The 14,037-nt window shown below is 37.2% G+C and overlaps 1 protein-coding gene across 12 annotated transcripts in view; it reads left to right on the forward strand.

Moving 5' to 3' along the window:
* ZNF521 (zinc finger protein 521) overlaps positions 1-14,037 on the forward strand; it is a 230,432-nt gene that overhangs the window by 2,637 nt on the left and 213,758 nt on the right. The gene's annotated exons all lie outside the window — the stretch shown is intronic.

Genomic DNA, 14,037 nt, shown 5'->3' on the forward strand with positions numbered 1-14,037 from the left:
GGCCATCGGAGCTGAGGGCACTGGTGCGGCCCGGGGGACTGCCGGCGGTGACGGGGGCGCAGAGCCCGGCCAGCCCCGGCCGGGAGGTGACCCGAGCCGCGCCGTGGCGGGCAAAAGGCAGGCCGCGTTTCCTTCCCGGCTGGGCTGGCGAACACTAGGAGTTAAGTGCTTGGAAACCAGTGCAATTTCATAGTTAGAAAGCAGGAGCGGGGTCTGCTTTTATGGACTTGCACAGGAGGACCTGGCAAAAAGACTGTGCTCCCTTCCCTTGAAACAACTCTTTCCAGGAGTTCCCTTTTCAAAGTCTTCCTGTTGACTTCAGTGAGCTTTAGAGCAGGCTTCAATCCTTTTTTTTTTCTTTTTCTTTTCTTTTTTTTTTTTTTTAACTCTCCAGATATTTTTAAAAGGAAATAAAGGATGCCTTGAATTTACTGTTTTACCTGCTGCTGCCGTCTGTATCTAGTTTACCGAAGTTTGCGCAGTTCAGTGGTGCTTTTGTTTGGCATCTTGTGAAGAACAAACGGGCCGCTCATCCCTTTACCTTTTAAAAATGATACCACAATGAAAGTTCTGTTGCTTGGGCGCGCGCTTATATTCTTAGCTTCCCAAGGAGGATTTATTTACGTGCGCATAAGAGTTTTAGAGCCAGTAGGAGAGAGACCAATTAGCCATATTTGCAAAAAGATGCAGGAAAACTTTAATTGAGGGGTAGTCTTAGACCTCCAAGTATTTAAGTGCAAAGGAATAAAGGTTCATTCAATTAATTGGCAAGTAGAGGAAATTGTTCTCCTGTTAGACATTGGACATGTTTCATTCTTGGTGATTTGTTACATGTGTTACAGAGTGAAGGCTTGTTTCAAATATCTTCCTGTAAACATCACACTTAATTTAAAACAAAAGATACAGCTTCCATTTTATGTGGAGGTATGGACTTTGCCTGCCTTATGTACCAGTCGCCTGAGAATACCTAAAATGAGAAAACAGTAAGACTGTATGATTCAGATGGAGTAGCTTGGATTTACTGTCCATAAACTACTGACTTAAGAAAAGCACTTAATGTTCAGATTAGAGATGATAGAGATTTCTTTGCAGAGTCTTATTTACTATTTTTCAGCTAAAACCAGGCAGTAAATCAATCATCATCTGTAATTATTGCTGCAGTAATTACCTTTGGGGAGTAGGTTATCATTCTTGGTGGCCTTTGTTCAAATATCTCTTTCATTTTCCCTGTTTTATTTTTCTTGAATCATGTCAGTTTCTGAGTGGATTAATAGTATACTGAAAGCAGTCCGATTGTACGATTTCTGAAAGGGCTAATAATGCAATTCATCTGAGAAGTTAAAAGATGCTTGCATAGACATAGCACTTAAATTCATGGATAAGAGTTTGCCCATCAATTATTACATCTTCATTTTTAGTGAACAAACAAAAGCTGTAAGTAAGGAGAATTTTGACTGTACCTCCAATGCAGTGCTTATTTAAATTCCTTATTTTTTAAGTATTACTGATTTAGTCAGTACAAAATGTATTTCTACAGATAAAAATAAACAGTATTTTAAGTAGCTTATTTGAAAAACTATTCTTTGAATGTATGTAAATGAGTTATTTAAACTCATGAGTGCTGTTTTACATCTAAATAAAATATGGAGTTACACATTACATTTCCAATTTGTCATGTACTTAGCAACCCTTTCTGGGGGGAAGATATAAGAGATATTTTTGATATGTCTGTCACTTTTGATAACTTAATTTGGAACTTATATCTTAGGGGAATACTGATACAAGGCAGGTAAATACATTAAAACAAAATGACAATTGAGCTTTTTATATTGAATGCATGAAACTAATGTTCATCTGAAATGGTGGGTGTTAAGAACTCGCTAATGACTAAATTTCTTCTATTTCTTGAAAATACGCTTTTTTGAATTACCCTGGTTTCTGTTTGCATTCCTTTTTTTTTTTTTATTTCTCTCTATCTTTCCTTTTTTTCTTTTTTTTTTTTTTCTTCCTCCTTCCCTGTTTTGGTTTCTTGCCAACTTCAGTCTGACTGTCCTCAGCTTTTGGTGAAGATTACATCTCAGATTTGGACCTAGGAAAGAAAATAGGCATGGCTAACATTAAATAAACCCCTTATAATTTAAGAATAATAAAAACATCATTCCAAGGAAAAATAAGACTGTAATTATTTTCTGTGAAAAACACGGTCTGTGTGCAGGATACTGCAGGTTTGTAGGGAAAAAAAAAGGTCTCAAAAGGAGAGTAAATTGCTTAACTTTCTGAAAACCTGTAATTTGAATATCTTATTTTACTTTAGGAAGGAGGAATTAAAGTTCAGCTGCTGGGTTCTTCCAGGCAGGGGAAGGATCAGTTGCATCAAACTCATCAGTCCTGACCTATATTTCATTCTACTGATTAATTTATCCCATTTCCTTGGCTAGTTTCTGGGAAAAAAATCTATTAAGTATCATTGACCTGATCAGAATCACCTAATGCATTCGGTGAAGGAGGGAGGTTAGCCAGAGAAAAGCAGGTGGGGAAAGAGAAGTCGGAGATATGATACCCGTGTACAAGCCCCAAAAGAGGCACTGTGCAAATGAAGGGTATTGAGGAAGGGCAATTGTTATGACTCCTTAAATTCCTAACACCTAAGGGCAGTGCCATTCCCTAAGTAGAACCATGCTAGAGACCCCCTTGATGAGAACGAAAGGGTTGGGGGTAGGGGGGAAGAGCAGCTTCTTTTATCTTGTTTGACTTGGCCATTTGAGTGGTAAACCTTTTTTTGTGACTTGGCATGCTTTGGAGATATCACTCTTAGGTTACCGACTGCCTCTCCCCTCCTTCCTTTCTGGTTTATGAGGTTTTAATTTTGGGAGGGCTTGAGGTTTTTCCTTTGCCCTTACTACTGGCTTTTGATGAGAAAGTTTGTTTAGAAAAAAAAGTTACAAAAATATAGTCACTTGCAAAAGAAAAACAGGTATTCTTTATAAAAAAAATGAATGAAAATATAGTCCTACTAAATGTTAAACTCAGGTTTCTCTAAACTAAAGCCAGGTAATATTCATTATGCTAAAGTCACCTGTGAAAAATCACTGAAATGGGAGTTGTTAGATAAGCCATCACCAGGAAACTAGTACAGCTCCACATGTTTAGTAGAAGTGCTGATCTCTGAAAGTGATTTCTCTTTGGGGAAAAAAAAAAGTACTTTTTTTTACTTAAAAGTTAATTTTACTCATTGTAATTTTGTATCTTACATGCAGAAATAAAATTTCTGAATGTTAGTTCCTAGAAAGATGAGAGGGAAGCATTCATCTGCTGTATTTTACATACCCATGCTCTGCTTAAAGAAGGCTTGTATCTTAAAATATTTTGCCAAGCCCAGAATGTCTCTTGAAGGCTTTTCCCTCTTATTGAGGAAACCTAGGTACTCTTTCCATCCTGAATGAATTTATAACTGCAACTCAATTCATGCAGAGTATCGGCAGACTGAGTAAGTGTACCTGTGTTTTGATGTGACTTGTTTCCTCATCATAGATTCCAAATGAAAGAATGTTTCTCATACAGAGGTGCAGATTGTGTGGTGTAGTACCAAGGAAGGTAGAATAGTAGTGGATTAAAACAAAAATGTTACCAAATAGCAGCAATAGTTCAGAGAGAATTTGATATTCGGATCCCCTTCCAACAGTAGCCTTTACATTTCTCTGTATCTGTCAACTATTTGAATGTTTATTCTCAGCCTCAAGCCTTCCTGGCTTCTAAATTGCATGGACTAGACTCGAAAGTCATGAGATTGTCTGCTGATTAGACTATAATCAATCCAGCATAAACAAAAACAGCAATTAGTATTGGCATGATTTCTGTGAACTTGACTTAAAGTTTCAGTATTAGCGGTCCAAAGAACTTCTTCTGAACGGGCTGTTTTCAGGAACTGTGTTATTTTGGCATCATCATTTTACAGGGAGGGAACAAAAAATTCATAAGATTCCATTTGGCCTGAAAAGCAAAAACATCTGTTTGATGCATGAGTGAATTGCTGGCTTCTATTTGGCCATCTAAAAAAGGGCAAAAATTAAGATACCAAACATAAAAGAGTACATAAAAAAAAGCAAATTACAAAGAGGATTTAAGATTAGCATCTTTTTATAATGCAGGCTATTTATAATGTTCTCTTTTGGACTTGCCAAAGCATGCCCCAGCTTCTTTATGTATTAAAAAAATCCGTAACAACAAAAACATCCCTAAACTTTAGTAATATTCATTGACTTTGGCAATGCATAGTGATATTGATGGTCTTGATTAGGTAGGATTGCAGTAATGCTGGCCAGTCCTTTCTGAGGCCAGCATGAGTTATATTGACCATCATTGTCTGCTGCTTGGGATTAGAGACTATTAGGAGTGAACATCTAAACAGTTACTGCTAGTTTACAGAAAGGTGAAATCTTGTGACAAAGATAACATTAAGAGGTTTTCGTAATGCTGCATGTTTGGATTGGTTTGATTTTGTTTTCCTGAGTTGCTGTTAACTTTTGTAACAAGAGGAGCTGTCAGAATGGAGGCACTTATCTAACATGTAGGATAACGTTATCCACCATGATCTAAGATGTCTTGAAAGGCTTTATGTTGCTCTATAATTCATTCTGTCTAATTTACAACTTGTTTAATTGCTCTGAATTCTTTGCTCTGACACACGATGCAATATTTTCAAACTTGCACATTTTGGAAAAAAAAATTCCTTTTGAATAACTGTACATGAGGAAAAGATCTAGAAAAACTGTTAACATTTTGTGCAGACCATATGGATTCGATATTTTTTTTTCCTGTGTAAAACAATGAAAATAAGATATTTGGAGGGTTTCTTTTTAGCTTGAATAAAATAGAGTATAATGCCAATACCTTAAGACAACCTCTTAGTATTTTTTTCCCAGCTCTATTTTAGAGTTTCCATTGGTTCCTGCAGGGCTACCTGAGCTCAGAATCAGTCCCAGTTGGGGTTGGGAAAATGCACTACTTCACTTAAATCAGAACTGTGAGATATATATGTACATATATATATATTTCCCTGAAGGGACAACATACAGATCTACAAAGAATTTGGCCTGTTTTATTTGATGCTGTAAAAACGTACATGTCTGTTTTCAAATACATTTTGCAGCATGTTACTACAAAGCATTAAAGTTTTCCAGTTGCTGTCTTTATAAAAGTTGGACAGCACAAGAGAGGCTTTTAAATACTTCTAAATCATAATGCAACATTTGGCATAGGATTCTGACAAAAGATGGATGTGCAAAGACCAAAAGAGGTGGTGAGGTTTGTTTTTGTTTTAATTTTAGACAACTTGGGTTCTATTTCACCTCAAGTATGAGTAATTATGCTAGTTAAGCAATTATTAGAGATGAAAGAAATTCTGTTAGATATGAGTCTCCTAAACTTCAGTGGCTTTAGTTTTAGCTGGGATAATGATCAAGGAGTAGTTAGCCATATGCCTAGGGACTATGCTGTAGCAAAAAAGATAGGGCTGATCTTGGGGGTATCCTTATTACAACTTGTTATAATTAGCATTTTCATTCAGCCCTCCTACTTTCCAAAAAAATCTGCTTTATATTCTTCTGCGCACACATTAGTAAGATTGCACAAAATTGCCCTCTTCCAGTGGATTTTTGAACCAGGAGAGTTGTCTTCCATATTTAGAATATTAGTTAACACTGGTCATGCTTTTTTCCCCCCCACTTTGTGTTCCTTTAGTTTCAGACACATTTTTTTCCCTCTATACTGTGTAATTACTAAGAAAAAGACAGAGAAGATTATTTTCCGCCTCCTTTTCAGGATTTAGTCTAGGTTATGCATGTTCTTCTGGGGTGTGCACATTTGAGTCTTAGATTTTGCTTTAACTAGAGTGATGCTGTGCATGTCATACTGCAACTGTTCTTTGTACAGTTGAATTCATATAATGTGTACTCAAAAGAGTTGTAGGGTTGTTACTTAAAATTCTACACAATTAAAGCCCAATGAAATTTCAGATTTTGGGAGCTTGTTTTCATTGTGTTTTTTTCCTCCTCTTTTTGTCATAGGAGTAAGATAGAGGAATGTTTTTTCAGTAAGTGATTCGACTGATACTTTCACTTTTAACTAAAGGTGCCATTAGGTGCTGTTTTTCTTTGGAAGGTTAGGACTTCTAGTCCTTCAGGATTTCTTAAAGTTTTATATATACCTATTGGTATAGTGACTTCTGCCCCCCTTCTTTAATAGATATGGGCTTGCTGTGGTTCTTGAAAAATACAGTATCAGTAACTAGTTAACCGTCTTACAAATTTGGAAGCACTAGTCATTAGTTAAACAGTTGAAGCAGAACACCTTTTTGTCCCAAGGACAAATGGATGGAATGTTGATAGTGTGGACTATCAGTGTTTTCCCTCTGTCCCAAACCCCATTTTTGGAGAGCTTATTCTCTTGTGCAAGGCAATAACCTAAAACATGAATTTTGTCCTTATTTAACACAAGTGCAAAACTGATCTCCTAACTTCTTATACAGATGCTTGGTGTTCCAGTCGAGTGTGGAAAAGCTAGAGCACTTCTAAATCTGAATGTCCTGGTTAACTGTACAATAGATGGCTTTTGTATACAGTCCCTGAGACTTGTTGTACCCATACTATTTTTATGTTGTGTTTTGCTGGCAAAATATATTCCAAACAATGAATTTGTTGATAATTGATTCTCTAGTTTTATTTTTCTGTTGCTCACTTTTTTTGGTGACCTGTCAAGTTCAACTTCTATTATTGATTCATTCACTTCTTGAAAGGAACTTTAAAAACAAAAATAAAATACTTGCTGTGTTGCTGGACTAGATGATGTGATGTAGCGAGACAGTGTATTTGGGAAGACTAGGCTATGCTTTGATCAACAAAACTTTCTCTGGCACCAAATTATGATGGCTGAGTTTTTTTTTTTCAGAGTCAAGTGAATTTCTAACTTTGACAGTGGCAGTAGGAAGGAGGAGGGGTTGGGGAAGTTAATTATTTTCCACCTCCAAAGAATACAATTGTGAGGAAGGAACTTTCTGATTCACTGGTTCCAGGACAACAGGATGTCAGATCCATGCTTAATGTAACGTTTTCACTCTGAAGATGAGAGGAGGAAATGGGTTTGTATTGGTCTCTGCGTGCAACCACTGACTGGGAAGGGTTTGTGTTAACGTGACTTATAAGGAGCTAGAGCATAGGAACAGATTAGGTTTGCAATTTCTGGTGAATCTGTTGAGTAGAAGACATGCTTGTCAGATGCAAATGTAAATCTGTGAAGAAATGTCAGAAACCTTTAAGGTTGGGTACAAAAAAATAAGGCCTTGCATACTGCAAGACATTAGTGCAGACATGCTTAGTTTATAGTGACTGGTTGCCTAGTGGGATAGTCACATTGCGCCAGGCTCTTGGACTCTTTATATAATTTGCAGGTAGTTAGGGGTTTATGAATGTTGTTGAGTAGGAACTACTTTAAGGAGACGTTAGGAAAAACTCGGAAATAATAGTGTGTCTTCGCTTCTCCCCTGTTCTAGATGTGGGTTTCTCTCTTAGTGCAATAGGATATCTCACAGCAGTGACTTATCTGACCCAGCTTTTTGGAGATAAGGGAATAGGTTCCTTTCCTCCAGGTTAGAAGGAACTGAGGTGGTGTACTGCTGCTCTTCCTCTCCCCTTTGCTGAAGAGAGAACATTATTTGCTGTGCTAAAATGTTAGAGGCAGGAGTTCTGTTCTGTGCTTTGTCTAAAGGTGTTTGAATCTGTATCTCACTGGGAGAACATCAGTCATTACATAGCAACATATTGTGCTATGAGTGTGAGTTGCCCTGTTATTTTTGTCGATGAAGTTTCCCTTTTCAAAAGTGTAATTAAGTATCTGTTGGACAACGGGGTGACAAAAAGCATTCATACATGGACTCATGACTCTAAAGGCTTGAGTTCTACGAAGCAAGAGAAAACGTGGGTCCTGATCTGCCAGGTCTGCAATATTTCTTCTGATGAATTATTTCAGTGAAACTAGAACTGGAGTCCACATATCCCACTTGCCATGTGAGTGCCCTAACCACAAGGATAAAGTATCATGCTAATTCTCTTTCTTTCTAGTTCAGTGAGTATTGTAGATGAGATATGGCAGCTTCAACAGCAATGAATGAGTGCACCTCAAGTCTGAGGGTAAGTGCTCTTTGTTAGGAAGCTCACGGTGTGAGTACAAATCCTTCTGACTGACAGAGGAGAAAGTTCAACTGGTGCCACCCACATCCTGAGTGAGTGATCTAACTAGTGGGTGTGGGCAAAAGGGGGAAAGGAAGATGTGTTTCAACCCAAACATTTTCTGCCAGTGTCTTGCAGTGACCAGGGAAGGGTATATGAACTCTGAAGAACCAGCCCATAAGACGGCATCCAAATCCAGGGCAGGCAGGAGAATATTTAATCTTCCACTGTCCAGCAGTGTTGGGGCTTCACTTTGATTTCAGCATTGGGCTGCACAGCAGTGAGAAAGCTTTGATGGTAAAACCATAGACACTGGCTGACCTGAGTAGTATCTGAGCAGAACTGCTGGCAATTTAGATGCAGCATCCCTGCACAAGTTTTTTGGCTTCTAAGCTCATTTGTGGATATAGGCCATATAGCTGTTGTACCTGATAGAAAGTCATCTAGAATAGAGCAGAGAGTTTGGGGGATCAAAAATAAACTTATAAAACCCTGGTATACAATAGATGGAGATCTTTGGTAAATCAGGGATAATCTCAGTAGAAAGGAGGTAGGTTTTTGGTGTGGTTTTTTTTTTCTACTCAGATAAATGTATGTCTTCAGGTAACAGAGCTAAAGCATGCAGCTGTATTTTGTTTGTACTAGAGCAGTGTCAGACAGCCTAAATTCCTCAATTTAAGTGTCTCATTTTAGTCACATAAATAAATAACTTTCAAAGACAATGATCATCTACAGAAACCTTTACTGTAAGTCCTCGTAGCCCTTCCTTACATTACATGTCTTCAGACTTGTGTAATATTGGTTACTTTGAGGTTCTGTGAGCCATGCATCAGCTGGATTCAAATTGCTCTCTCTTGCTGAGTTGTGACTTTTGTAGACAGTGTTTAATGAATTCCCTGTTTTCTAAGCAAAGTTGAAAATACAGGTCTGTAGGAGTATCAGAAATTCTTATTTATGTCGCTCTGAGTAAGAAAGCTTAGGTGATACATAGCTTCAGTGTACTGAGAGGAATCTGAATGTGTTCATGTTAAGTACTGGCTTTGGTAATTAGGCTTAAAATTTTTCTTAGCCTCCTAACTTCTGTTTCCACCTAAAATGGACTGGCTGCCCACAGACACATTGTCAGGAATGGAGGTGGAATACTTGATCCAAGACAGGCAAAACAGCTGAAAGTCTTGACCCTGATACTAAGAATTAACTCCCAGAGAGATTCCCTCTTGCTTTGTTAATTCTCACCGTGGTCCTCTGTTTGACTCAGAGATCTATTATAATCTGTTACATTGCATGCTAGAGTCTTAGGGATGTCTGAAATTTACCTGAGGTTTATAAAAAGCTCTAAGATTCTTTGGAGAAAAGGACTTTTTAAAATATAACATTATTAGTTTACTTAAACAATAGAAATATGAGTGTGGTTTAACCTTGTTCAAGGATGCATGATTAGGGAGGCAAAGTTAGCATTCTGGGCAGGATTAATTAATCTGTTACCTCACTATCCAGAAAAATATATCCCCTCCAGCTTTGGGGTTTAGAATTATCCCTCTGCTGCTGGAAAGAGCGTCTTCTGCTTTTTCTGCACATAGTGTTATGTAAAACTGGACGTCTTTAGGCTGTCACATTTGGATACTGTCACCCTTGAGATCAAGGGTTGGAAGAATATCCAAAGGATTTCTTAAGCATAATTTCTTTCCACTTAAGTGTATTTATTACTTTTATGTTTATGTGCTGCCTAGGAAAATACTTTATTTTAGCATAAGAATAATATTTTCCAACCACTGCAGTTTAATTGGGAACTCCTAATTCAGTCTTTCTACAAGAAGAACATTAGGGGAAAAACCAAAAACCCAAGCTCAGTGTTGGGATAGACTAAAGAGAGGAGTGAAAAATACAAGTCCCTTTGTCTTCTGGAAAAAGCAAATGGAAGACTAAAGAATGCTTTATATAACAGGAATCTTTTAAGGAAAATAATTTCCAGTGTTAAGAAAATATCGTTACAATGCTGGGGGGGAATAGAAATAGGAAAGGGGGTATGTCACAGCACAAAGGAAAACAAATCTGACATATAAATATTCATGCATATGATTAATTGGATTTTTTTGAAGTTGTGGCTACACACAGAACTAATTTTCAGTGGAGTTCTGGAATGTAGATATTTGAAGTGTTAATATGCCAGTGCTTTTCTTTTTCCAACTCTTCTAGCTCTAAAGTCTTTGGGAAGATATACATTTGGCAGTCAAATTGGTAATCAGGTTCTGGCTAGTAGCTGATAGACGTGAATTGATGCTAGGTGGAGTTGTTCCGAAAACAATATTTTCTTAGTAGTTCTGGACTTTTATGAGTGACGATTGTCTTAAAGGCCATTATGAAGCATTCTGAAATGGTTGTTGACTTCCAGGAGTCACCCACTGAATTGCTGCTTACATGTGGCATAGCCAGGTGTGAAATCCTGTGCTTGCAATATGCTGGCCAGAAGAGTCTAAAATGTGAGTCTTAGAGTGCCAGTGGCACTTAGGGAGAGAAGGTGTAGCCCTAGCAGATGATTCATGGGCATCTGATCCTGCATTTAATATTTCTCTGTAACTTCTTTAATTTCAGTTTTGTATCCTGACTGAACCCTTGTGGAGACATACTTCCACAGCACCTTATTGCAAGGTGTGAAACATCTTTAAAATCCATTGACTTTAATAGATTTAGAGGATACTCAACACCCTCTGCAACTGGCTCTTAAATTTGCCTTCTGCTACATGATTAATCTGTCTAATCATACTTAATATCTACCTGTAGATGGTGTCAGTATGAATGTCCTCTTGGTTTTTATGTGGCCATGAGGAGAAAGGAAAAGTGGAGAGATACTTCCAGAAATTACAGTCATTTGTAGGTACTGAAATAATGGCACACACGTTTTATTTCTGTTCTGTTTCGGTAACTCGGTAAATTGTGTATTGATTATGCTAATACAGCTAGTGTCTCTATTACTTGTCTGCAGAAATTATTCACACATGTAGATTGAAGATGCACTTGGCAAAGTTACCATCCTAAGAAAAAGGCTTTTGTGCAAAGATGGTTTTAAATTGAATTACTAATCATATGCTAATGGATGTTTATAGATCAAGTATTGAATTGTAGGAAATGCAAAGTGCAAGTTAAAAATATATATTCTAAACTTCCTATCCCAACAGTCATAGTTGTTATATTAGGTTTGTTTTCACATCTCTCAAGGAATATGTTTTAGGAAGGGATAAATCAATAGCAATCTATTTTTATAGTTTATTTGGGGATATGTGGCTTATCCGGCTTTGTTTAACAAGCTGAAAAGAGGCTTAGGCAATTGGGGCAGTTGTTTTTTTCTTTTTCAAAATTTATTAATCTACCTAGATTTGAAGAAAATAGAATTTTTCAATTATCTTTTGCTTTTATTTTATTATGGTTTGTAATAGGTCAGAAATCATAAATCTTAGCCAGAATTCTCCAAAAGGCATCCCTTTCAGTGAAAATGTGCTTTTCCATGTATCTAAATTTATCCATTTCTTTTCTGTACAAGAATTTTCCAGGCATCAACCAGAAATGACTTGTGCTCTTCCTTAGGGTGCTAAATCTACAGATTAACTTTTCAGTGAAGGGGAATCCTGGTTAGTCAGTAGAATATGAATAAGATTTTGCAAGCTAGAAAATCTGTATATATTTTATAGTAACTTTATAATCTCCCTCCTTTATCAGCTAGCCATGTGTCCTGTGAACAGACTTTAAGCAAAAGGGGTGAAATCCTCAATGATCAGCAGGTGTTGCTGTAGAGCAGTCAGGAGATTAATTGTTTTTGGGACCTCTATATCAAAATTTCCACAGGTTTTCCTCACTGGCTGTCCTTGATGGTTCTACTTGATTTATTGGGTTGTTTTCCTTTTTTCTTTTTTTTTTTTTCTTCTTTCTTTAAAAAGGAATAATTGGTCTTAATGCTGATGTTCAAGCAGCCTGAGCATGAGAGGTGCTCTAAACTGAAACCAGGGTTTGCCCTGGACACTGGCTGTACAAAAGCTGAAATGTCCTAACCTCTCACATGGATACAACTTCAGTTTAGATTTTTTTTTTTATTTTTTTTCAGTAAAATTTTAAAATCTGGTATTTGTCCAAACCACAGGCTTTTATAATTGGAGATAGAATTGACATGATGGAATTCTCTTTTCCCTTAGTGAGATTTTTTTTTTTTTTTTTAAATTGCTCTCAAGAAGCCTGGTGCCACAGTTGTGGTGACCTGATCCTTTCTCGAAATTTTATTACTTGGGGGTTCCTGTTTGTTTTGTTTCTCAAGAGTTGCCCTGAGAAAATATATAGTAAGAAATTGATCATTCATTGTTTTAAGGAACACATAAGTCAATTGAGAAATACTTCACATCTGAAGAAACAGGTGACCCGTGGCCATAAACACGCAGTTGCAGGGACAAGGAATATTGTTGCTTTTGTGACAACATTGTTTAAGATGTATCTAGAAGTGCTGTTTAGCAGTAACATCATTTATTCATATTGGATTCAGAAGGTTTGTTCTACTTTCCTGAGACCTCTCCTTCACTGGTGGTCCATGACTTTGTTACATAGAGTTCATCTTTCCTTATGCTATAATGAAGATGGACATCCCTGTGCACAATTGCAGTCCTAGAGTATCAATAATTTTGATGTTTGAATTAATGACAGTGCATACATGCTACTGTTTTATTTGCATATCATCCTTGTAGCTTTTTTAAGTTGCATTTCATGCTAGTGCTAGAGAAATGTTTTTGGTTAGCAAAATTTAAAGCATCTGTTTATACCGATTCTGTTTAGAGGTGCTTTCCTCTTCTGAAAGAAAATGGTGTAGTTAATGTTTAAGGGAAGTTGACTGCATGTCACACTACCTTTTGTAGTCAGGTGAGTTTAACAGTGGTCTGAAGAGCTGAAATAGCACTGAAGTTTTCAGAATCTGGCTGTGGAAAGGTGTTAAGTGCTAATCAAGAGCTTATCTGATGCTACCAGCTGTATCTTACTTAATGTGAGGAATACCCCTGCTAGTTGGAGGAATGAGCTAACTTAATGCAGAGCAAAATGCGATGCTATTTTGTAGGTGATTTGTGCTAATGCTAAGATTTCCTTAATTCAGTGGGTTTCGTGGAGTAGTTTTTTTTTCCTTTTATTGTATTTCCCCTTAAATATGGATTTAATTTTCCTGACAAATATGTTAGTCTACTTGACTATTATTAGCATGTCTTTGTGCCGTGGCCTGTTGTGACCTACTTGGTACTGTTGTGACTGAAAATCCTTAAAGAGATGAACAACAGTTTAGAAAGATGCTAGCCACAGAGTTAACTGCTTTTATACTTGTTTGCTTTTTTTAGTGCAGTAAAGACATAGTGGTCAGCTTTTGTTGAAAGCAAACCTCAGTTCTCATAGAATTTTCAGATCCCAAAATAGCAGGGAAGTTGTAAAATGTTTGGTTTCACAAGGCATATGCTGTCATGTTTTCATGGTACAAAATTGCGTACCTGGAAACAATTTGTTAGGCAGTATCCATGTTTCTTTTTTCCATTTTAAGACGTAGAAATGTTTGGTGTAGCTCTCAGTCAGCAGCGTGAAGCTGAGTACATTTCACTGTGCAGTCACTTTTCAGGAGCAGCGAGAGATTCTGGTACTGCAGCTGGTGGCAGTAGACATTCAGGACAGAAAAGCAGAAAAAAATGAACTCTTGCATTTCAGTTTGCAAACACTTACAAATGGAGATCTTGTTTACTTCTCAGCAGATAGCCACTTGGGAATCAGTTATTGAAAAGTTCATGTTTGGAGACCTCAATTC

The sequence above is a fragment of the Pseudopipra pipra genome, chromosome 1 (assembly GCF_036250125.1).
Source record: "Pseudopipra pipra isolate bDixPip1 chromosome 1, bDixPip1.hap1, whole genome shotgun sequence".
Taxonomy (NCBI): Eukaryota; Metazoa; Chordata; class Aves; order Passeriformes; family Pipridae; genus Pseudopipra; species Pseudopipra pipra.